Genomic DNA, 24,494 nt, shown 5'->3' with positions numbered 1-24,494 from the left:
ATGAGATCTTGGTAATGAAAACAGACACTGGCTACAGAGTCAGCAGATCCAAATAAAGCATGGAGTTCATTTATTGGGTGAAATGTTCCATTCCAATGTGAACTGTGACTCACAGGGGAAGCTGGGTGGCGGAGTGCTTTCTGTACTAGCTTCTCAGTAGTTCTAAAATTCTAAAATTATGAGCTTGCTTCACAATAAGTAAAAGCACCTTTTCTTTACTAATCTGTGACACATTTTCCATGCAGTGATCTATTAGAAATAATTCAAAGTTTTAGTCATCTTTAATATTTAATAATATTATCTCAAGCCCAATGTGATCCTTGTATCTGATTTTCAGCATTTTCAAAATTAATACTCTTCATTGTTGTCTGAATTATTTCCCCTGCAAGGGTGACCGTAGGATCTAGGGCTTAGAGCATAAACTGCGTAAGTCTGAAAAACTGGCTTCAAACTGGGTTACTCTGTGACCTTAAAAATCTCCTTGCCCCCAGTGGGAAAAAGATCATTTTTATAAGTATATTATTTTTAAAATTTAAAAAAACAACTAAGAAGAAGAAGGACACTTAATCTCTTGACTCTCAAAAAGTTCACAAGAAAGACAAAATATTCATGTCCCCTTGCCAATCCAATCCTACCAGACTGGTGTGATTATTGAATAATCTGCAGCCATTATTGAGATGATGAAATTCATCACCCATGCCAAATGCCACTGTTCACTATGAGACTTGTATGACTCAAAAATAAAATGGGTTTGGCCATGCAGTGATGACAAATAAATTTCCACTCCCATTGTATTAAAAAAAAGTATTTGGAGTCCAGAAAAATACTGGATTTCAAAAAGACTCAACTTTAAGTTTCCATTGGTCCCTTTCCCGGGGAAAATTCTTTACTTAAATCATTATAGTCATATAGGGTGGCTTTCTATCTTTCCACTCACTCTGCTGTCTCATTTTTCCACATTTCCTATCTCAGACTTTGGGCTTTCGATGTTTAAGTAAGACTGTTATGGACCAACAAAAAGAGCTGTTATAATTCACTTAAACCAAGTAGTTTGGTAGAAGTTCGGCTTGTCCAGTTTTTGCTTTCACACTCCTATTCCAGAATATTTCTTAAAATATGTCTTGAAAATAAAATATTTCTCTTTGTAGGAGTAATATTTTAAGTTTTAGGCATAAATTATATATCTTTGTTTCTCATTTAATTGCTCCTGTCTTGCTTTTCAATCAGAATCAAATGCACTGTGTATCCAGGAAAAAATTAAACACAGAGAATTCGTTTTATTGGGTCTCTAAGTGACCAAAAGGAGCCCTGGTGGTGTATCCATTATGCACTGGGCTGCGATCCACGTGGTGGGCAGTTGGAAACCAGCACAAGCTCTAAAGGAGAAAATGAGGCTTTCTACTCTGAACAGTTACAGCCTCGGAAACCCCCATGGTGGAGACAGCGTGGCCCAGTGGCACTGAGTTTGGTTTCGAGACTATGCAAGACCTTTTATGTGGTTTTTCTCCAATTTAAATGTCTCAATACCCTTGGGAGAAAATTACTATATTATCTTACTCTGGAGAGAAATAAGTTTCAAAAGAAGCTTTCGCACACATTTCCATAGCCTTCCCGTATCTGGAACAGGTTGTCGTGAATTAGGTCTCACCAATCCCAACATGACTTTCTTGCCTCCTCTTGCATTTCATTCAGTGAAATAAAATCATTCAGAATAATTTTTTAAAAGTAGGATTCATTTCCTTTAAAATTTTTACAAGACTCTCTAAATGGCGTGAAAGCATTTTTCCTCCCTTTGACGAAATAATTTGTACTGGAAAATGCAACTGGCTGCCTAACATGCACAGGTTTTTGGCATTTAGCCGGGGAGCCTCTGTGTGGTGCTACTGAGTCCCAAGAGGTGCGCATTACAGAGCAAAGGGTAAGGAAGGAGAGAATTTAAAAGCATGACTCTCTTCTCATTTCCACTCTGGGGAAAAATCTACTGGGTTTGGTATCTCTTATCCAAAAGTTCAGGCTGGAGCCCAGAGCACTGCCCAGGGCCTGCAGTTGGCAGAAAGAGGACAGACTAATCTATGGGTGTGCAGGGTTATTGGAAAGGCACCCTGTTGGCGCAGTGCTTAGGCCCTTGACTGATAACTGAAACATTCATCATTTGAATCCACCAGCAGTTCTGAGAGAGAAAAAAGCTGACAATCTGCTCCTCTAGGATGATAGCCTAAGAAACTGTGGGGCTGTCCTACTCTGCCCAATAATGTGGCTGTAAGCCAGGATCAACTCGCTAGCAACAGTTTTTGAGTATTTGGAGAATATTGTTGAGCCTAAGCAAGGAATTCCATATGGTTATCTATAAATAAGTATCCATACTAGATTTTGCTTTGTAATTTTTTCTTTTGTTTAGTAACTGTGGCAATTACATAATCTGTTGTCAACTTGAGGAAGGGGTGGCATCTAGTCTGTCAATCAGGTCACAGATTAATGACCTCATTTGGAGATATGACAGAGATAAATACCTCACTGGAGGTCAGACACACTCCCTCTCTGCTTCCTCTTCAACATCCCTGTTGACAAGCCACATGGAGCTACACTGATGGAGCCAGAGCCCTGGAGCTGGAGGAGGCACGTGGAGACCCATGCCAGTGCTGAGATGTTTCCACCACCACTGGATCCACAAGACTTTCCACCCACTGGCCTGTGATCTTCCCGCATTCTACGTCATTGCATGAGTCTCGTTTCATGAGACTGCAGAGGAATTTATAGACTGGTATCAGACATATGAGCAAATATTGGACTCATAGACTTAATCTGGACTGGGCTGGGATGTTTTATCAATATACAATTGCTCTTTGATATACAGTTCTTTCTTGTACACATATGAATGTCTCTGGATATGCTTATCTAGTCAACCTGGACTAACACAATAACAAAAATATTGGAATTTGCACTCTTGTAAACTAAAACAAATTTTAAATTCTTGTTGGAATTTTTAAAGGATTGAGAGTTTGTTTCATGTTTCAGAAGTATATAATTAACTGGGTTTTATAGATATGATATAATTAAATGTATAATTATACATGTATCTTCAGTCTTCTCAGCTGGAAAATGCTACTCAGTGTGAGAAACATCCACACAGACAGGCAAACTGTCCTACTGGTTCAGAGAGGCAAACTGTCCTACTGGTTCAGATAGGCAAACTGTCCTACTGGTTGGTCTTTGTCTTTTGGTTTTACAAAACTTCCCTCACTTTTTCCTGTAAAATTCCACATTGGTTATATTGGCACATTGATACTTCACTTTCTTAAGTTTATTTTGGATTTGGATTTGTTTAAAAGAAATTAATGTACTCTACTCTAGCTCCTTTGGGTAGAATAGAACATCCAACTTTTTCATTTAACAGCTGAATACTTAACTGTTTTCACCATCCAGGGTAACTATATCAAATCCCTCTCTTGAATGGAAATATTTTAAAAGATTGATCTCTAATGTTTCCATAACCAAATTTTTCTCTTTATTGCTTGATTACATGGGACACTGAATCCTCTTTGTTTCTTATTGTGCTTTTAATTACATAATAGTTTTATTGGGAAGGGTGGATTCATGTTAAGGTAAAAAGTGAGGTTTGAAACACATCATTCTAATCAGGCTAAGTGAATAAGATTCTTTCAGAAAGACTAAGAAAATATATTTTTAAGTAAACAATGGCAACTACAGTGATACTTCAAATATGGTGGCAGCCATATATAGACAGGGATGGCGAGAGATTCAAACCAGGTTCAGAAGAGAACGCGGCATGTGGGGAGACAGCACAGATGGCAAATGAACCTTGGCTGAAAGCCAAGAATACCAGGACTACTTTAACTTGTGTTGTGTTGAATACAACAAAGACATTCAATGGTGCAGATCCTAAAAGACTACAACGAACATTGTAAAGACTGGGAATGCCAGAACACATGGACCAAAAGCAGAGTTCAAACAGAACAAAAGAATACTGCATGATTTAAAAGCAGGAGAGGTGTGTATCAAAATTGTACCCTTTCACCTTATTTATCAGTTGGTAGAACACCACTGCCATGAAATCAATTCTGATGCATAGCCATCCCATAAACAATTTTGGAGGCCCTACATCTTTATAAGAGGAAAAAGCTTCATTTTTCTCCCTTGGACCAGGTACTGGGTTTGAACTCGCAACTTTGCAGTTGGCAGTCCAGTTAGCAGCTTACTCCACTACTAGGGTATATGATCCTGTGGCACCGTGTAGCGGGTTGCTCATTGAGTTAGTAAGCAAAAGGCCAGCAGTTCAAAAACACCACATGTTCCTCAGGAGAAAGAGGGTGATTTCTGCTCCCATAAAGAAGTACAGTCTCAAAAGCAGGGACTGTTCTACCCTGTCCTGTAGGTCTCTATGAGTCCAAGTTGACTTGATGAAATAAGGGAGGGTATATGAAGAAGAACGCTGCATCAGGATTGGGGTCAGGCGCAGATAACACAGATTTGCTTGTTGAAAGTGAGGAGGATTTGAAGTCCTGATATTGTCCTGGTTACGCTCAGCCCCTATGAGTTGTATCGACTCAGTAGCAGAGAAAGAGAGAGAGAGAGAGAGAGAGAGAGAGAGAGAGAGAGAGAGAGAGAGAGAGATATGAATTAACTCAGTGTAAATACAGCACAATCCTCACAACTCGACCAGTAGTCAGCATCATGATAAATGGAGAAAGATTGAAGTTGTCAAAGATTTCATCTTACTTGCATCCACAATTAATGTTCATGGAAACAGCAGTCAAGAAACCAAAGGATGCATTGAATCGGGCACATCTATTTCTAATGACTTCTTCTAAATGTTAAAAAACAGAATGTATCTTGTAGCACTAAAGACACCAGACTTAAACAATAATAATTTATCAAGGGATCATTGGGGGGTGGGGGAGGTGGGGAAAAAAGGAGCTGATACCAAGGGCTCAAATAGAAAGCAAATGTTAGGAAACAATGATGGCATCATATGTACAAATATGCTTGATACAACTGACATTTATAGAATGTCATAAGAGCTGTAAGAGCCCCAAATAAAATTATTCTTTTTATGAGTACACCGGACTCAACCTGGGTATTTTCAATTGTCTCATGTGCATATGAAAATTGGACAATGCATAAGTAAGCATGCAGAAGAATCAATGCATGAAAATTATGGTGTTGCCAAAGAATGCCGAAAGTACCCTGGATTTCCAGAAGAACAGATAAATCTGTCTTGGAAGAAGTCCAACCAGAATGCTCCTCAGAAGTGAGGATGGCAGGACATCATCGCACATACTTTAGATGTGAAATCAGGAGAGACCAGTGCCTGGAAAAGGACATCATGCTGGTTAAGTAAGTAAGTAAATAAACAAACAAACAAATAATGAGGGCAGTGGAAAAGCTTCCATCCTCAGCAAGGTGGATCCAATGGGCTCAAACATAAGAACAGTTCTGAGGATGGTGCAGGACGGAGTGGTGTTTGCTTCTGCTATAGGATCATTCTGCATCTGAGTCAACGGGACCGCACTTGGCAACTAATAACAATTCTCATGGAGCATTCAGCCTCCTTGTGAGATCAGAAGGCGTTATGAGAGACACCATCATCTCTGTGCTGCACAAATGGTTTGTGCTCATCTGCTCACCTAAAAATTGATGATTGTTAACCCCCCTCCGCCTCCATTGACACCAAAGAAGAAGGGCTTGGTGATTGGATTTCATAAAGATTACAACCAAGAAATCCCTGTGAAGCAGGTCTTCTCTATCACACATGGGGCCACTATGAGTCAGAATTAGCTCATTGGCAACAAGTTCGATTTTGGTTTTATGTTTAGTACATGGAAATACGTCATTCTTACTTCAATTAGAATAAGTACTTTGTCCCTTCTTCTGTTCTAGTTTCTTAACCAGACAAAATTAACACAATAAAATTGGAACTCTAGACATTAAATTATAAGTGAATTCTTTTTTCATTTATTATTATTTGGGAGTTAATACATATATCATATCATTCCCAAGTTCAATTACACCAAGCAGTACTGTACAATTGCTACTACTTATGAATAATATTCTGACCAATTTTTCCAATAGGAATCCATAACTAAGACATAGATGCAGCACTTAACTCCAGCAGATATTTACTAGGTGTTCCCTTGTTCAAAAACTCAATGCAAAGAAAACAAAAATCCTCATGACTGGGCCTATAAGTAACATCATGAAAGCCAGAGGAAATATTGAAGTTGTCAAGGGTTTAGTTTTGCTTGGCCCCACAATCAATGCTCATGGAAACTGCAGACAAGAAATCAAAGAATGCATCACATTGGGGAAATCTTCACAAGACCCCTCTTTAAAGTGTCAAAGAGCAAGGCGGTCACTTTGAGGACTAAGGTGCACATGACTGAGCCCCCCCCCAGGTATTCTCAATCACCTCATAAGCATGTGAAGTTGGACATTGGAAAAGGAAGACTGAAGAAGAATCAGTGCTTCTGAATTAGGGTGTTAGCGAAAAATATTGCTTGTCCACGCACTGCCAATAGAATAAACAGGCTTGTGTGGGAAGAAGTCTAGTCAGAATTCTCCATAGGAGTGAAGGTGCAAGCTCTTATGTGTACCACTGTACATGCTCTGGTCTAGCCAGATCGGTAAGGTAGAACTGGGGTCATGATAGTGGGCGGGGGAGGAAGCACTAAAGAAATAGTGGAGCATTGTATGTTTCATCAGTGCTATCAAGACAAACCTTTGTTTGGGGTCGTTTGTGCCTGATACCTGATCCCATCGACACCTCATGATCACACAGGCTGGTGTGCTTCTGCCATGTGGGTTTTATTGCTTCTCAGCTAGATGGTGGCTTGCTTATCTTGAAGCCTTTAATACCCCAAATGCTATATCTTTTGAAAGCCGGGCACCAACAGTTTTCTTCACCACATTTTCTTATGCACCCGTTTTGCCTTCAATGATCCTGTCACGGAAGATGAGCATCACAGAATGCCAGGTTACTAGAACCAAGAGTTCTTGCATTGAAGGAGTACTTGACCAGAAATGAGAGTACCAATACCAGGAGGGTAAGGGTAAGCTGGGGTGAGAAAGGGGGAAACGATCACAATGATTGACATATAGCTCCCTCCCAGTGGAATGGAGAACAGAAAAAGTGGGTGAAGGGAGACAACAGTCCACGTAAGACAAGAAAAAAATAATACTTTATAAATTATCAAGGGATCCTGAGGGAGGGAGGGCAGAGGAGGGCGGGAAATGCGCTCATACCAAGGGCTCAAGTAGAAAGAAAATGTTTTGAGAATGATGATGACAACATCTGTACAAATGTGCTTGACACAATGGATGGATGTATGGAATGTGATAAGAGCTGTAAGAGTCCCCAATAAAATGAAGGGGGCGGGGGGAGAAGAGAAGGTGGAGAGGGTTTATCTCATGTCATTTGGATATGTTATCAGGAAAGAGTCACTGCCATTGAGTCAATTCTGACTCAAAGTGACCCTGTAAGAGAGGGTAGAACTGGCCCTGTGGGTTTAAAAACTATAACTAGTAAACGGGAGTAGAAAGCCTCGTCTTGCTTCCAGGAGTGGCAGGCAGTTAAGGACATTGTGCTTGGCTAAGAAAACGGGCCGGGGGAAAGATGGATTGACACCGTGGCCGCAACAATGGGCTCAGGCATGGTACCACTTGTGAGGTTCTTCACTATGTGTGAGGGTCCCCCAGACAGTCTGGAGGGTCCTTGGGCCCAGACCTCGGGCAATGACAAGTCACAGGATACACCAATAAGACTGGAAGAAGACAGTCACCACATGATGGGGGCTTCCAAAAATCCCAGGGGAAAATGACATTTTATTTTAGTTCCATTATTTCTGTGAACTTTTTTAACCCCCTCGGACCATGTTCAATTGTGTCCAATAACAGATGACACCAACTCAATAATATTGAGTGTTATAATTTTTTAGAAAGCCTGTGATTATTTCGGAGGCTCTGGTGGCACAGCAGTCAAGTGCTTGGCTGCCAGCCCACCAGCTGTTCTGTGGGAGAAAGCGACACTAGTCCGCTTCCCTAAAGGTGTCCCATGGAAACGCTGCCACTCCGTTCTCCCGACGCTCTGTCGCAGAGTAGCATGGGGAGTTGGAGTTTGTACTATGACAATGGGTCTCTTTTTGAGGCCCCGTTTGGGTATTATAATTGCCTCCAGGCTCTTGGTGGTAAGAGATAGTTAACACACTTGGCTGCTAACCAAAAAGCTGGCGGTTCAAATCTTCCCAGAAGTGCTTTGGACGAAAGATCTGATAAAGCACTTCTGAAAAAAAAAATCAGCCATTGAAAAACCTGTGAGGCACAGTTCTACCCTGGAACATGCGTGGCTTTGTCAGGAGGGGAAACTGACTTGAGCGCACCCGGTTTTATGACTACCTGGAAAATAATATAAATACAATGGAGATCAGTGTGTGTGTGTCTTTAACAGGTGTGTTGGTTTCATATAATGTGCCCAGCCAAAGGGCATCACACTAACGGCTGAGAAAAACAAGGTACAGTTCCTGGTCTCAAGGATCTTCAAATAAACAGAGAAAAAAATGCTAATACATAAATGCCCATGATGAAGACAGAATCGGATGGGGCCCATGCAGAGAGGCAAATCCTCTTGAGTCCAGAAGACACCGAAGATGATTCGCAGTCAAGACTTAGAATGTCCTGAAGAGGAGATGCCACTAGCAGGAATGGGGGAGGGAGGTGGGGGAACTTGGGGGAGAGGCAAATGGTGAATGCCTGAGGAAGGAAGATGCATTGGCACTGTGATGGTGTATGTACACCTCTTCTGACAGATGACTGAACTATGGAAGTGTGTGATCTGTGAATTTTATCGCAATAAAACTATTAGGCAGGGGGAGGAGATGTCACTGAGTGATGTTTTGAATGACAAGTAGCTCTTAAGAGGATGAAATAGTGGAAAAGATATGAGCAGAGGTGTCTTTTTCGGGAACAGCACCATTTAATTCACCTACGAAAAGCAGAGGCGGAAGTGAATGTGGCAAATCAGATCGGGAGGGACCGTGTTGTGCAGAACCACAGACAGAGCGTAAGACCTCTCGCAGCTCCTTATCTCTGTGGGCAAAAAGAAATCAGCATGGAGCTTGGAGACAGAAGATATCTCAGCGCTACATTTCAGCACGATCACACTGGCATGAATATGCATCAGAACTAGTGGGTTGGGAGAGAATCCTTCAGGAAGCTAGAAGGGAGATGGCCACGCTGCTCCAGGCCTGAAGAGTCATCACTGTTTGTTTAGCTGGGAACATTTCCTTTGTGCCTTGTACTGAAGATCCCATTCTCAGGGGTTCCCATCCGCTAGTTCCTAAATTGTAAGCTTAGCTTCACTGGCTGATCAGAGGAAGTCGGTTTTGGTGCACTGTTTTTTGGAAATAGTCTTTATTCAGACCAAGTGGATGCTTCATTAAAGGTAAAACCGTCCTTCCTCGTTCAGCTTGGCTTCTTTAAAAGAAGGTCTTGTTCAACCACCTATTCATAATAGCAGGAAGCATTTACTAACTATATGTGAATGACATGTTATTATTCCTATTTGCTCAATCAACTGCTAAAAGTCACCCCAAGCTGAGGACACTTTTTCATGGAATAAATCAAGACTAGAATTAGCACTTCTGAGAATGAGATCATTTCTCTAGTTTTTCCTTTTATTAAAGAATCTATTTTTTAACTTTTTCCATGAGATTGGTCCAATAATTGTGCTAAATCAGTGTGGTGAAGAAAGCTGATGGTGCCTGGCTATTATAAGAGATAGCATCTGGAGTCATAAAGGCTGGAAGGTAAACAAGCAGCCATCTAGCAGGGAAGAAACAAAGCCCACATGGAAAAAGCACATCAGCCTATGTGATCACAAGGTGTCGACAGGATCAGGTATCAGGCATCAGAAGACCCAAAACAAACAACCATTTTAATGTGAATGAGGGGTGTCAGGATGGAGACCCCAAACCCATCTGTAGACAACTGGACATCTCCTCACAGAAGGGTCACAAAGAAGAGATGAGCCAGACTGGGTGCAGGATAGCACAGATGAAACACACAACATTCCTCTAGTTCTTTAATGCTTCTTCCCCGCCCACCCCACCCCTCACTATCATGATCCCAGTTCTATCTTACAAATCTGGTCAGACCAGAGCATGTACACTAGTATAGATAAGAGCTCTCAACACACAGAATCCAGGACAGATAAACCACTCAGAAACAGCAAATGGGAGTAGTGATACCATGAGGGTAGGGGGAAGGTGGGAGAGAAAAGGGGAACTGATCACAATAATTGACATACAACACTCCCTCCCCCCCCACACACACACACCAGGGAGATGAACAACAGAAATGTGGGTGAAGGGACCTGGTGAATGGTATAAAATATGAAAATAGAAATAATTTATAAATTATCAAGGGTTTACAAGGGCAGGGGAGTGGGAGAGGGAGGGAAAAAAGAGAAGCTGATACCAAGGGCCCAGTAGAAAGAAAATATTTTGGAAATGATGATGGGAACATATGTACAAATGGGCTTGATACAATTAATGTATGGTTTGTTATAAGAGCTATAAGATTCTTCAATAAAATGATTTTTAAAATAATAATTGTGTTAAAATTAAAATAGGTATATGGATTTATATTAATAGCCAGCACATACCATGTGCCAGTAGAGTTGAAGCAATATATAATCTTGACAGACAGTTACAAATAATTTTTTTTAATCTTAAAGTTGAGGTTTATAGGAAGAGGCCAAGGAAAGAAGGAATCCTGGTACTTGGAGTAGGCAGTATGCAGGTGAATCTTCCCAATGATAACGTGTATTCAGTTCTCCATGCTCGTGTACTCCCAGAACAATGACACTAGTCAACCTGAAAAGGCAAAATTCCAGATTGCTGCTTCAACATTAAACAAAGGTTGCATGCAAGCTGTCCTTAGCTGTTGAAATATATAGTTTATCACAAAAACACCTGTTTTGAAAAGGATCTTTGATTATTGATAAACATATTTAAAATCGCAAGAAAAAACAATCTTGATATATCCACTTAAACTGTATTTAAATATTCCTGTGTTTAGAAAAAGGAGGCCTAGTGGCATTGGTAGGTAAGTGTTGAACTGCTAACGACAGAGTTCTTGGTTCAAACCCATCAGGCACTCCTTGGGAGAAAGATGAGGCTTCCTGCTCCCATAAAGATTCACAACCTTGGAAATCCTATATAGGGATGCTGTGAGTCGGAACACATTGGCAGTACGTTTGTTGTTGTTTTCTTCTTTTGTGTTTTAAACTATGCACTGCTTGATTAATAAAACTGGAAATTATGCTTAACAACTATGCATATCAAAGCATTGCACAAATGGCTGTTCTTAAAAGGTATGTGGAAAACAATATAATCACATCTATAATTAAAAGAGAAAATCAATATAAAGACTCTAATTAATTGCTATTACTCAAAATACGAGGGCACATGTTAAACAAATCACTTCAAAATATAAGTAATAATTAAATGTTTCAATATACTACTGGTTTATGACCTTAATTAAAACTCAGAGTACTAATGTTATTAGAAAGTCATTAATTAAGACAAATATATTTATAAGACATTGGAATTTGCACTTAGGTACATTAGTCTTACAATTTTTTTAATTAAAGAAAAAACCCAGAATAAGTCTCTAACTATTTCAAAGAAGTATTCAAAATTCTCATCAAGATCAAGAAGCTATCTTTATTGGCTTCTCTCTTCCTCACCTGTCCTCACAAAGTGAAGAATGACGTTTCAGACAAGACTAGACTGAAATGGCACATTTAAAAACAAATCATCGTATATGGCTTTGGAATTTGAGGGAGAAAGTTGAATATGTATCCATACGAGTATGAAGGACTTTTTGACAAGGGGCCAAAGAGCAAATATTTTAGACTGCATGGACCAAATAATTTGATCACTGCAGTGTGAAAGTAGAGAGCAATATGTCATTGAAAGGGTGTGGGTTTGTTGCAATAAAACTTTATAAAAACAGTTCCACTGACTGGATTTGGTCACTAACTCTAATTTACCTGTTGTATAAGCGTAACTTTCTAGGGTTATATTGAATTTCCTCGAGACACCCGCCCCAAACATTGAATTTGTTTACAGTTTCTTTAATTTGGAGCAGGATATGGATGTGTGAGGAAGAGCAGGTACCCCATTCACACTTTTTTAAGATTGCTAGAGTTCATGCGTACTCTGAAAAGTTTTGTATAGATTTGGGATATATTTTTTAATGAGGAAAGGAAGAAAAATATTATTGCTGACCAAGGGTAGGTGATGTGTGAGCATAAAAATTAAAAACGATTTGAATAAAAATAAAATTTGAAAGAAGAAAAATATAAAATAAAAACACAACATTGAACATCAAGCCAATTCTGCCAAGATCATAAAATGGTATTGCTACACAGGTCCAAGTATAAAAGCAGGCATCCCTCACTACATGGGTCGAAAACATAAAAAAACTAGTGCATAGTAAGGTTTCATAGTGGCGCCATTGGTGAAGGCAACTTTGTGGCTTCAGTTATCCCAAGCTCACTCCCCTCTGGCAGATTCCAACTCAAAGGGACCCTTATATAGGATTCCTGAGGCTGTAACTCTTTACAAGAGCAGATGGCATCTTCTTTCTCCTCCAGGGAGGCTCATGGGTTTGAACTGCCATACTTTCAGAATAATTCTGTTTGCTGTTAGGTGCCATTGAGTTGGTTCATACTCATGGCAACCCTCTGTAAAACAGGGTACAATATATATACCCTCCGCACAATTGTTGCTGTGACAATCTTTCTCGTTGAAGGACATCCCCTTGCGATGCCCCTCTGCCAAGCAAGATGCCCTTCTTCAGTGATTGGTCCTCTCTAATAACATGTCCAAAGGATATGAGACAAAATCTCCCCATTCTCCTTCTAAGGAGCATTCTGACTACTTCCTCCAAAAGAATGTAAGTGTCAAAAAGGGGGGGAAGAGGGTTAATAATAACGATAACTTTATTTAAATTGAATAAATAATTTTATTAGGGGCTCTTATGCATATTATAATAACCATGCATCCGTTATGTTACCTCAAGTGGACATGTACAATTACGGGCACCGACAATTTCTAAACATTATCTTTCTTCTTGAGCCCTTTGAGATCAGCTCCTTTCCCCCCTCCCTCCCCCACCCTGCCATTTCCACGAACCCTTAATATATTATGTATTGTTATTATTATTTATACGTATCTTACATTGCCAGTTATACCCCTTCACCTATAATAACTTTTAATCATGTGCTTAATGTGGACTAGAGCTACACTGGACACTCAGTATATATTATAAATCCCAAGAATAATACAAATTTGGATTGGTGAGTGGCTAATGAGTTGCCCTGTCCTATTCTCGAGCAGAGGTCCCGGTTTGTGCATCAGGGTGGGGATATGGCATGGGAATTAAGAATAAGCAGCCTCTTGATATTTTAGATTTTCTCAATACAAGCTTTAATGTCATATACAGATTCTTTACCGTTGGCCTTCCTGTGGAAACACAGACTCATTGCCTTCATAGCACATGGTAGCCCAGCATTTTTATATACTTAGAAATTTCTGGAAATAGTGGCCTTTCACGAGTTAGCTTTTGTTTTAATACACTATACATTCTGAACAGCACACAATTCACACGTTTATAGCTTAATGAAGTTGTACTTGTGAATATCCCAAGTCAAACTATAAAGTACAGAGACGACCGACAGGTCTCTTTCATACACTTCCCCAGAATTACCTCCCCCTAAAACAAGTCAGCACTCTGGCCCCTATCATCAGAGATCTATTTTTGCCTGGGTTGGAGCCACATAGAAGCAGAATCTTACATACAGATCCTTTAATACATAGACCCTTTAATGTTTTGTTCCCTCAGGTTTTGTGAGATTCATTTGTGTTGTATATAAATGCTCATTTCTCTCTTACTCTCTCTTTTTATTGTAAATTGAATGAAGGTTTACCAAGCAGGCCAGCACTTTACCATTGAATAAATCATGCACGTTTGCATTCACCTCATTCCTGACAGCCCCTTCCCTGTGACTTCCCATTAATCCTACTCACCGCCTCTGCTGCCTTTTTCGATTCCTCCTTCTCTCCTAGCCCTTTGGAACATTGTCCTTGGGGAAAAGCTACCCTTTTGATCTCAAATTGTTGTTTAGTCTAAGGTGTATGTACCACAGTAGTGTCACTGCTCCCTTTGTGGACCTGGCGATGGTTTGGCTGACAACTGGACCATGGTATATTTTTTAAAAAGAAACTTGGTTTTTTCTATAATTTTGAGTTTCGCTCCACGTTTTCCTTCCATTCTATCCATGGAGTTCTAGTGTGATCCCGTTGAGAGCAGTTGGTATGATAGCCGGACACCATCTAGTTCTTCACGGATCAGGGCTATGGAGACTGATGTTTGCTGGGCCCATTAGACCACGAGACTAATTGTTCCTTTGTGTCTTTTTTGCTCCCTGTTCATCGCTATTCTTTGCTCTGCACAGGGAGGGACCAATAGTTCCACTTTCCATGGCTGCTTGCCCACCAGCTTTTTAAGGTCCCGGTCACTACTCACCAAAGTAGAATGTAGGACATTGTCTTTGTGCACTCTGTCATGCCAATTGACCTTGGTGACCCCCAAACCTATGGCCTTGAATCCCCAGGCCCAGAACTCATTGCCTCAAGGTATCTGGTTATGTCTAAATTTTCATAACTTTTCCCCCTGTATGTTCCACCAAGTGTATATATTTGCAGTACATGCATACATATTCTCTGTGAAATCCAGGTATGTTTATGGGTAGAGTCTTACTCTTCCTCCCTGAGTGTATATCCATTCATCTCCTTATAGATTATCATTATTGCAGGATAATGTCTGTAACACTATTTACCTCTGTCATCCTAAGCTGTCCTCCCGGCATCCATCATTTTTGCCAACTTCCTTCTTCCTTCTTCCCTCATTGCTCATTGGCTCAGCATGACTCACTGGCCTTTCCTGGGCCATCTTCATGATGATTGGTATGTTCAATCCATCGTTGCACCTATTGCGTCACGATATCCTGCATACTCACTGGCCTTCTGTCCAATGTGTTTGTTTCCATTCGAAATAACATTGATTTGATGTGATTGTGAACTCAGAGATTTCAGTATGTGTGCCTTTATCCATATATTTTTATCTAAAATGTCTTAATGAGGGAGTCAGCTGCCAAACTTTTCAAATAAGTAATTCTTCCAACTCTTTGTTAATGCTCTCAGAGTGTGTGTGTGTGTGTGTGTGTGTGTGTGTGTGTGTGTGTGTGTGCTGAAATGTGTGTAGGAGATAGTGGAGCACAGCAAGGTGATGGGAGACTTTGTCACAAGCATTTTTTCCCTAACGTTAATAAGTTACATCCACTAGTTCCTCTTTTTCCAGATAGCTATTTATCATTACATTGAACTCAGCATGATTTCCCATTACGTAAACTGTACTTTTCATTCCCAAATAGATGATGTTTGCTCAACTGTTCAACAGCTACATCATTCATCGCAAATTCTTCCAGCTTCCCTGACCTTGATATGGAAGTAAGCAATCTGAAACTAACAGGAGGCCCCCCACTGGAATGCTTGGTGTGGATCAATTATACAGAAGTTATTTATAATGATAAGATACACATTCTAGTCAGTCAGCGGTAGTACATTAATCTGTGCTTGGAAAAATGAAATCCTTCCTAAGCACCACCTATGCAAATGATTTTGTTTCTTACTCAACTTTAAAATTTCCCGGTCCTGATCAGATTTTCTATAGCCTGTCAAAACCCACACCCACTGCCTTTGAATCCATTCTGACTCACCCCACTACCATCAAGTCCCTTCTGACTCTGAGTGACCCTAGATGGGGGTTCCGGGTCTGGGAACCTTGATGGGAGAAGACACTATCACCATTCTCCCTCAGAGTAGCTGATGGGCTGAACGGTCAACCTTGGGGGTTAGCAGCCCAATGCCTAGCAATTGTTTCTCCTTCTCCCTTGGGATTTTCAATACATCTTTGTCACTGTTTTTCTTGTAATCCTGGGTTTGCTTCCCAGAAGCTACCTAGTTTGCCCAGTACTTGGGGAGGACTTGAGAAGGTGGAAGCGGAAAGCCATGATACTCATGATGTTCTTCCCATAGAACTCCCTTTTCTGTTAACAGAAAATATTGAAAATGTGACTGTAGTGATCTAGTTAGCATTATCAGGAAAAAAATGTATGAAATATGAATCCCAATCTTATCCAGAGAAATACATTCCTAAATGTATACCGGACCTCGTTGGGCCAGGACGCCCATGGCTAATTGCAACAATCCATCTATGTTCAGCTTCAAAATACTCTTAATAAAAGGCATATAGTGTGAGAGAACCTGAGTCTGATCCTGAGACGCATTCCTCACAAAGAGTCTTTCTTTTAGCCTACCCACTTCCAGGAGCAGTTGAGGAACCTTCTGGGAGAGCATGTACACGGAGGACAAAAGAACCGAGTGGACTTTCTTGGTTCAATTTTAAAAAGAAGGCAGTGTATAGTGGGTTTAGAAAACAGGATCAGAGATCTGATTTAGGTCAAATTTGCTGGAAGAATTGCTGACGATCATTTTTCTTATCCAAGTGATTTATGAGAGGAGTGGTCGAGGGCGGCAAAGATGTCTAAACGAGAGGCAAGCTTCGCTTTCATTTCCTGGGAAAGCCCTGGAGCACAAATGGCACCCCAGAATCACTTCCCTCATGTGAAAATGGTCATCTTTTGGTAACCTGCATCAGTCAGGTGACATGGTGGTTAAGGGTTTGGCTGCTAGCCAAAAGGCCCATGGTTGGAACTCAGCAGCTGCTCCTTAGGAGAAAGATGTTAACAGATTGCTTCCATCATGATCAAAGCTTAGGAAACTCTACGAGGTAGCTCTCCTCTGTCCTACGGGGCTACAGAGAAGTGGAATGGACTGGACAGCAATGGGATGATGATGAAGATGATTGGTCAGTCAGGGTCCCTCAGGATGCAAATGGTTAATGCACTCAAGTACTAATCAGTAGAGATTTAACTCTGAAAAGATCAGTCATTCAAATCCTACTGAGCCTACTTCTCCATGAGGGAGAGTTGACTCAACAGTAACTCTTTTTTTTTTTTTAATCAGCTAATCATTGGTGAAGGTCTCATGTCAGAGAGAGAAATTGTGGCCTCCCAAGAGAGCAATTTCTGAGTTATCAGTCCACAACTGTATCCTCCCATGGATGGAATCACCAGCCAGGAAAATAGATCTGGTTGTGATATCCACAGTATTAACTAGGCCAAGTTGATCTGACTTTTAATGTTACTTCTGCCATATAACTAATAATTAAGGGGCCCTTGGCAAGTATTTAAGTCTCATGACCCTAATTAATAAAACTGTGGAAAATGGTATTCACCTTTTGAGGTTGTTTTAAGAGTTGAAACAATAATGAGTACCATGCTCAGTAAATGAGCACTTCCTGTGTTAAAAAATGAGAAATGGCTCAGAGACAGGAGTGACGAAAGGTATAGTATAAATCCTTTTCCTAAGACATCATGATTGGCAAAATTTCACAAGTAAGGAACTCGGTTTTTTTAGGGTCCCCTTCCGGTAGTACGTTGTAAAAGCATTCATGCCCATATTTACAGAGGGCTATGTAATCACTAGGTCTCCAGCAACTAGTGGTTCTCAGTGAAATAGACTTGGCTTCTCAGGAGAGAAGCAGGGATGTCCAGAAGATAAGAAAGCGCCCGCACTAGGGAACTAGATTAGAAAGAGGAAATGACTGAGCCCACATAGTAACTAATCAAACTCATTTGTGAAGACATAGGAGACCCTGTAGAACAACTTTGCATCTCAGAATCAGGTCTTATAATAGCAATGGTACAAGGAATAAAGAAGGTTGACAAGAGATCCTAGGAATGACTCTTTTGTCATTGGTACTGGTGTTGGGTGTGTCTGACTAGTTTAAAGGTACAAGTACATGAGGGGGTCCCCACCCGCGAAATGGGGAAAAAAACCTCTGCTGGCCGGAGCCTTCATGGTATGCGTTTTTCCTGCTACGTGAGCATCAAACAACTCCGCTGGCTTAGTGCACCCGGGGGTGTCACCTGAGAAGGCGCTCTCTGATCACAGTGAATGCTTTTCATAACAGCAGTTTTACTCAAACTTCATTTTCCTGTGTGATGGCTCATTTAAGAGAATAGTATGCTGCTGCGAGATTTTTTTCTGCTCTGGAAAACTGCCGCAGAAACTGGTGTGATGTTGAACACGGCTTACAAGGACAGTGCTATGGGAAAAATCCAAGTACGTAAGTGGCTTTCTCTTTTCAAAAAGGGTGAAATGTTGATTGATGACAAACCTCCTTCTGGACATCTGTCAACTTCCCGAACAGACAAAAATATGGACTTGAAGTGCATTTGGAGTTTGTTCAACCAGACTGTTAATCATGCTTTCTATTTAGAGGTTCTGAAAAGATTGCCTAACAGTGTGCGACCCAAAAAAGGCCTAATTTGTGGCAAATGTGGGACTGGCTGTGCTAGCCTCCATGACAAAGCACCTGCTCACGCAGTCATCTCAGAGTGCCAGTGTTGGGCAAAAAAACCCAGCATGCCTCTCTTTCCCCATGCACCCGACTCACCTCACTTGGGCCCATGTAGCTCCTTCTTGTTTCTGTAATTCAGAGCGACATGAAAGGACAGCAATTTGACAAAGTAGAAGAGGTGAAGGAAAAAAAATGAGGGAGATGCTGTCAGTCATCCAAATGGATGAGTTTGGAAAATGTTTCCAAGAATGGAATCACAGATTTAAGAAGTGTATTAAGTGTAATAGAGTGTATTTTGAAGGTGATAAGGTTGATATATATATATATATATATATATATATATATATATATATATATATATATATATATATATATATAAAATACGTAGCTTTGAAAAAAATCCAGGTTGGGGGCACCCCCCTCATTGGCTTCATGGTGGCATTTGTGATTACCATCAACTTCGACACTGTTCTGGGGTCTTATGATAGGAGGGTAGGAAACAAAGGTCTCTCCTATCAAGGAACTCATACTCTAGCATGGGTTACAGAGAATAAGTAAGCAAATAAGATGCCATCGTATTCTAGAAGGTAGTAACTATTCAAAACTCAAACTCACTGCTACCGTGTCAACTCTAATTCATAGTAACCGTGTGAGACAGTAGAACTTCCTGAAGTTGTAATTCCTCACAGGAAAGGAATGCTGATGGGCTCAAACTGCCAACCTTAAGGATAGCAGCCCAATGCATCACCCACTGTACCACCAAGGAGTAACTACTACTGAATAAAAAGATTGCCTTCTTCTTCTACCTGTCTCACCAGGCTACTGAGCAGACTCTGCAGTCTGGCCCTCCTTAAGAAAGAAATGAGTTACCCGTGGTTCTAATGTGTGCTTCTAACCAGCACACAGAAGTTCGCCTTTGCTTTCTGAAAAAGAATGACTGTAATCTGACAGATGTAGATTGTTTAAAGGTTAGTGAAGACATTTTTAGCATAATAGTAAATAGTCCTCCTTTTTCTCATGGCCTAAGTAAGTGTCAGGCAGTACTTGTTGGGCTGCTTTGGAACAAAACAGACCTGGGTTCAAGTCCAAGTTAAATATACAAAGCGGTACAGCAGGGGAATTAAACTTTCAAGACTTCAGTTTTCTCCAATGTCATGTGCTGACACATAATTCAATGGGTGAATCAAGGTCTGTGAATGAGAACATGAAAAATTAGTAAGGAAGATAATCGTGTAATTTTATTACAAGAAATAAAACAAAGGATTGATTCCACTAGAATTAAATATCGGTGAGTTTTTAATTTCTCTTGATACTACAACCAAGATTATAATTCATTTCCTGCAGAGAATTTATTATTTCTCAGGGAAATACAATTAAAAAATAGAGCCGTAAAGTGTGTCAAAATTTCAAGTAACCAATCAATCTAGTTTTCATAAAACATGATATTTGAGAGGCTATTGTTAAGAAACTTTTAAATACTCTGTTTTGAAGTTTTAAATCTTTGCTTTATGTACAAAATTTGTAATGCAACATTGATTTAAATTCTCTGTAAATTTAATAAAAATGTATCCTGTGAAGTAAAACCATCTGATACGTCCAATGACATAAGACTAGCCTGCCTCCATATAGATCTATCCTTTGGTCAATATCTTTTTGACACAACCTTAATAGAAAAGTCCCATTTATCCAATGAAATAATTATACCTACCTTTGCTTTGTCTATCTGTCCCAAGACACATAAATAAATAACAAGTATAAAAATATCTAAGAAGATAGTATTTTTGGAAAGAGAAGCTTTAGACATTTGTTATTGACCACCTTCTTAATTACACAGGCCAATACACATTTTGGTGCTTCAAAGGTTAGACTTGTTTCTGGGGATATTTGACTTGCTGATTCAAAAAAAATGGCACCCATTTACCCCTATCAACTCTAGTTTTTGAGATATGGAACATATGCCGCTCTTCATTTTGTTCACCTATCCAAAAAATCGGACTGTTTTAATGTGGTGTTAGCTAGCCTGCATGCTGGCTTTGTTTTTTATTTATTTGTGTTGCACGGAATAGTTAGGTCAACTTATGTTATACTTTTATCCAAAGATACATTTGAACAGTGCAAAAAATATGTATCTCCAAGGATCATTTCACCTTTATTAGGAGCTGAATAGCAGGTGGTTCCAATTTGTTATATTAAAAATGGGCCAGAAATCAGAGTTACGATACCATAAATCAGGAGCCCTGATGGCATCAGGGGTTATATGTTTGACTTCTAACCACAGAGTCAGCAAGTCGAGTCCCCTGGAAGCTGTAGAAAAGAAAGCTGAGACTTTCTACTCCCATGAAGATTTACAGCACCAGAAACCCACAGGAGAAGGTCCACTCTGTCCTACAGGGTCACTCTGAGCCACAATCCATTCATAGTAAGTTTTGTACAAGAAATAGAGATGCAAATGCTCCGAAACCCAAAATGGTTCCGTCAGAATTCAAATTCTTTTGTTAAGATTAAAATGCTCCAGCCTTGTGATAAGATAGCACAACTTTCACCTGCGCACAGAAACGTGAAAACGAAAAATCTGAATTTTTCTTATAAAGAAGCTTGGCGTCAACCTCACCTCGGTGGTCTACAGTTAACATGAGTTCTCCATTGACTTCTATATATTAAAATGTGCTCTGAATTGTTTACTGCATATTTTGAAGAAGACAATTGGAGATCTTCAACATGTTTGTGAAAATTTCTGGGAAGCCTTACGTCTTTGCCGCTAAATTGCCCTCAGATGATCCATGCAGGTGCCTTTTCAGGTTTCTTGTTTACTTTCCACTCTTCTCAAGGTGTGCTCTGGCGTGGCAGCATCCAACTTGCAGTCTTTAGATGTCGTGCATGGCCTCCCACACCGAATAGAAAACCCCACTGCTCTCTTATCAATTCTAACTCATAGTGACCCTTTAGGACAGAGAAGAACTGCCCTTTTGGGCTTCCAGACTTACAGATCTTTTTTAAAGGCTGCAGAGTGATTGGTGGGTTGGAACCACTGACCCTACGATTGGCAGCTTAATACTTAATTATTTTCTTTTTTTTATCTTATCCTGTAATTTGGGGGTCTGAAACCGTCTCATATTTACAACTGGAATGATAAATTAACATACCTTAATAGCTGAAAACATAGTGGAACATCATAGCACAGAATCTAGAGCTGACGTGGTCTAGCCAATGCAGTTTTCCAAATCAACACCCCAAATAGCCCCAGGAACAGAGACACTAAGAAAACAATTTGCAGGTGGAGGTGCAGGTGGGGAGGGGGAGTTGGACTGCGTTCTTATTTATTAAATATTAGTTCATAAAAGCAAGAGGTAAACATTTATTTGGGTTCACCATTAGGTAATAATGGACCTATTGTAAATAATGAGAAACTTAGAAAGTTAGATGGGAAAAAACTACCACAAGAAAGCATAATTCCACATACCTATGGCTTTATTTCCAGTAAACACTGGAGTGACTAAAAAGAAGAGGGACTCTGGGGGCAGCCCACCCAAGTTGATGCATCCCGCTTCACCATCTCTTTAGTTGTGCGGGATTGGTCAACTTTCCTAACTTCTCTGTCTCAGTCCCTCCTTTGTAAAACACTGATCAATAATAGTACCAACAGGTACTTTTTCAAGTTATGCAAAGTGATGTCCCCATGAGATTATAAATTATGATCAAAAACTATAAAAATGCGATTGTGTGACATTTAAAACATGTTCCCTGCAAAAAGAAGCCTCATAATTCTGTAAAGGTAAAATGAATGATATTACCTAATCATCTTTAATGTCCGAGTCAAAGCTTGAAAATTGAAAAACAAATGAAAAAAAACCAAACAGGAAATACATGTGAGCAATAATCATTTCTCGGATCCAGCTGGTTTCTTGGCCTCTTTGTGTTCCTGGTCTCCTGTCATCAGCAGACCAAACAGAACACAGCAATCTTTAAAACAGTGAGTGGGTGGCTTTCTGGTCTACCCCAGGATGTCGCCATGGGGGAATTCTCATATTTCTCCAGACAAAACCAAATTGCTGATTTCTTATCGGGCCAGGAATCAAGTTTGTGATTACTTGGAAAGGAATCATGGCTTATGCTGAGTATACTTTACTAGTCAGGAGATAAAATCTACCTAATGTTGTGGGAAGAAAACATAGGAAGAAATCAGAATCCTTCCAGGGAGACATGAATTTCGTGGATCTCTGACTGTCCAAGTTACACCTGCGACTAGAGAGCCAAATCAATGCCTTAGCTAGACTATACTCCCTCTGCAGTCTCTAGAGGCAGATTGCTCTTCTCTCTCCCAAGCATCTCTTGGCTTTTCAAGCTATCTTTCCTTGGTCATCTCCCTCTGTGTCTGGTCTCTTTTATTAAGATGCCATTCAGATGGGATTAAGACCCATTCCGCTCCAGTATGAGTTCATGTTAACTTAATTAATTAAATCATCAAAGACCTATTTCCAAACAAGGTCATGCTGTTCACAAGTACCAAGGGTTTCAACATATTTGTGCAAGGTGGAGGGAGAACAGATCCTAGTGACCGGGAGTGCTTTCTCTGTTCGAATCACAGCTCTGGCACTTCCTGACCCTGAACAAGTGCCTTCACTCTTGGGACTAAGTTTCTTATCCAAAATTAGGATATTAGGTTGCATTATGTTGGCACTGACTCAATGACAACGGGTTCAGTCTTGTGTGAGCACTGGGTGTGAAAGCCCTTAGACTGGCGCACAGGAAACATGGCACACGAGTTTTATTTTATCATTATTGTTGTTATTATCATTGTCAGATGACACTCCAATACCAGTTTTTTGAGGTGAGAGCTTTACTTTTCATGGAATCTAGATTCCTGGGTTCCAGGGAGGTTGTGATAATCCAAACAAACTATTCTCCACAGATTATCTTTGAACCTTGTGCCTTGAGAAAAGTTGCTTCTTAAAAGTCACCTTTAAGTCAAAAAAAGGTCTGGTGTTGGCTTTGTGCTCCTTTAACATGATTATCCCTGTCCAGTGTCAAGATAATCCTGAAAGTCATAATTGGGGCTAAGTTTTAGGTTAATTCAGTAATTATTTTCATTATTCTCAAAGACAATATTATATGATCCTTTTTTACTACCATTTGCTTTAGTAATTCTATTGTAACCCCTTATCCCTACAACAAATATAATATATAGGTAGTCCCTGATTTACGACATATTCAAGTTACTACCATCTGTCATAAATCAGAGACTAGCTATATTTATCTATTGCAAGGAAAGGGAGCTGGAATAGACTTGATAGAACAATTGGTGGAGAAAGATGAGGCTTTCTACTCCTGTAAAGATTTGCAGTCTTTGAAATCCACATGGGCAGTTCTACCCTCTCCTACAAGGTCACTATGAGTCAAAAGTGACTGAATGGCAATGAATTTGGGCTTGTCTTGTGTTTGGTTTTTGTTGGCACATTTTTCTTCCTTGCATCTTATCTTGCAATACTACAAGGCTTCAAAAAGTTCATTGACAAATTCCGTTACATTTTAATTTAATTTTTCCATAAATTTTTGAAGCTCCCTCATACGTGCTATATATAATATTGCAGTGAATAACTTGTTGATACTATCACTCTCCATTCTCATGCCAACTCCCAAAGACGAATAAAGGTAGAATTTATAACAATACTGATGATGAAAGGCGAATATAACATTTTTTAATGAAGTATTCAACTTATACCAGAACCAATGTGGAGTCCTCAAAACAGAATGCCAACAGAACCGAGCCATGAGACAGGGTGTTAGAATCTTTGGAAGTTCTTTCTTCTTTGGAACATTTTTGACTCCTGAAGGGAAAAGTTAGGAGTCCTGGTAGCACAGTGAATCAAAAGATCAATGGTTCAAACCCACCAGTGGATCCATTGGAGAAAAGCCCCACTTATCTGCTC

This window comes from Tenrec ecaudatus, chromosome 9 (genome assembly GCF_050624435.1).
Source record: "Tenrec ecaudatus isolate mTenEca1 chromosome 9, mTenEca1.hap1, whole genome shotgun sequence".
Taxonomy (NCBI): domain Eukaryota; kingdom Metazoa; phylum Chordata; class Mammalia; order Afrosoricida; family Tenrecidae; genus Tenrec; species Tenrec ecaudatus.
This window is presented reverse-complemented; position numbering follows the sequence as displayed.